The sequence below is a fragment of the Onychostoma macrolepis genome, chromosome 22, assembly GCF_012432095.1.
Source record: "Onychostoma macrolepis isolate SWU-2019 chromosome 22, ASM1243209v1, whole genome shotgun sequence".
NCBI classification, from domain to species: domain Eukaryota; kingdom Metazoa; phylum Chordata; class Actinopteri; order Cypriniformes; family Cyprinidae; genus Onychostoma; species Onychostoma macrolepis.
Genome location: NC_081176.1, coordinates 15,090 through 17,414, shown reverse-complemented (window position 1 = coordinate 17,414; position 2,325 = coordinate 15,090). Strand labels below are relative to the sequence as shown.

At 33.9% G+C, this 2,325-nt stretch overlaps 1 long non-coding RNA gene across 1 annotated transcript; it reads right to left on the bottom strand.

Moving 5' to 3' along the window:
• Positions 1-1,348, bottom strand: LOC131531424 (uncharacterized). The gene is made up of 3 exons (XR_009268686.1): positions 833-1,348; positions 622-714; positions 1-317 (listed from the first exon to the last, which is right to left on the bottom strand). It is a non-coding gene; the product is annotated as an uncharacterized LOC131531424 (long non-coding RNA).
• Positions 1,349-2,325: the final 977 nt, after the last annotated feature.

The window sequence follows — 2,325 nt, the reverse complement described above, 5'->3', positions numbered from 1 at the left end:
TAAAGGGATTCAACTATCCCTTTAAAACAATCTCAAACAGCCTCAACTTACATCAGCAGCAGGTCTTTAAGTGACTGTAGTTTTGGTTTCAGAAATTTGTGTCCAAGTAAAAGAAACACTCTCAGCGCATATGTCAGCCCAAAAAGTAGTCACATGGCATCTGGAAGATTTTCAAGATCATCCATCAGGATGACTCCTTCCAAGATGATTGCGGTGTTTGAAGCCTCCAAATGCAGTGCTTGTGGGGAATCCTGGCTATCTTCTGGTGTCACAGTCAGTATCCCAATGGAAATCTGGGGTGTGTCACATTCACAGTCCTAATTTTTTAAAAAAGAACAGCAATATTACAATTCTTGTTACATTATAAATGGGAAATCTCACAAAAGTATGTCACCTAAAGAATCAGGACCATCTCTTGGGCCATGTTCTAAGTATAACTAATCAAAACTGTTGTTAAAGTACATTGTAGAAATTTGACAAAATGAACAGTACAAGGGCTTGATTAAGAAAAGTGAAACAAAAGCAGAATTTACTTATCTGGTCCAAATTAAGGACTTGACTAAAGCATAATTGAATGCCTATACGTGATGTTTGTGTGGGGGTTATAGTAAAGGTACTTACCAGTGCTGTTGTAAAAAAGTCAGAGGCTTCTTCTCCAAGAATGAGTGGAAGTCCACGTAGAACTGCCGTGCGCTTTGCAGTGATATCAGTGCTCTGGATTAAAAAAGATACAATTACATTTTACAGTGTATGTACAACAAAATTAAATATGAAATTAGTTAATAAGGCAGTAACATAATTTAGTTTAAGAAAGAAGCATTGATAAGCTTACCACAGGTTTGATTCGCTGAAGCAATTCAGTCTTTTTCCAACAGCCCCTTTCTTGCTCTCAAAAATGTCCAGAAATCATGAAGCATGTTGATCGAGTGCAGAGAAAAATTCTTGCTTGAGGTTTTTGCTGTAATTTGATTAAACTCTTAATTGATCTGTAAAAAGAAACAGAAAAGTATATTAGGCTTTTTGTTACTCTTTTAAAGGGATACTTGCAAATTGTTTAATTTACTCACACTCATGCAGTCCTAGATTCACATGACTACCTTCAGATGAATCCAAATGAGTAAATTTATAATACAAAAATAACCCATCCCTGAGTTCATATAGAGTTGTATGGATTAAATGTAGCAATATCTGTTTGCGCTTTTGAGCTTTCACATTGTAGCACCTCTTCACTTGCAATAAATTGACTAGTTTTCTAAAAACTTAAAAAAAAAATGTTGGTGGGAAAAAAGGCATCTGGCATGGCATGAGGGAAAGTAAATTAAGTGTTCTTTATATTTTGTGTTATCGTGTTGTGATTTAATTATAAGTTACCTCTCTTTCTGTGAAAATTAATGGCCATCTTTGGAGAGTCTCTTTACTGGAGGCTCCTTCTCTACAATCTCTTTTCAATGTGCTTCAAGCAGGTGTAAAACCTACTAACATTTAGAAAACAATTTCATGAACCAAAAATTTACATCAGAACGGAATGAACAACACACATTCAAAGGCCATTCAAAACAAAAACGTGATTAAAAAAAATGCAGTCAAAGATGCAGTGATTAGCAAATGTTAGACTGCTCATTTCGATGAACACAATCCAGCACAATCCAACAATTTGATCAAAAAAATATAACATCCAATGTTGCTATGCAACTCTACCTTACTTAATCTGATTATTACTTGGTCGATTACTGTATATTAAGCAACTAAAAAATATGACAAACACGAGATGACTCACCTCTCCATGTGCTCCTCCCATCGTCAGATGCACTGCTGCAAATAGATTCCACCTATTGGTGGAACTGTGCATAACCACTCATTTCAAAATACTCATTATTGTAAGTAAAGTTTAATTGAACCTATTTAGTTTAATAACTTTCAGTGATAACAGGTTGTCGTTACTTTGTTAAACTTAGTAAAGTCAACAAACTTATTCAAAATAAGTTATAACCACTTACTTTTATTAGTAAGATCATCAGTTACATTTTACAGTGAAGATGAAGAAAATATTTCAATACCATCAACATTTAATTCTGGAAATATCCTTTAATTGCTTCCAAAAGAGAGGTGATTATTTATTAGTTGTATCAACCCATTTGGAATAGCTTTAACCACTTGTTGAAATTCTTTAAAGTGCCCCTATTATGCCTTTTAGAGAGACTGATTCTTCGTTTAGGAATCATTTAGAAATTAGGTAAAATTAAAGCAATTTTTGGAGAAAACTAAACTCTTTTTTGACCTTGGATGCACGTAAACCTGTTTTAGGAGACTCATAAAACAATATTA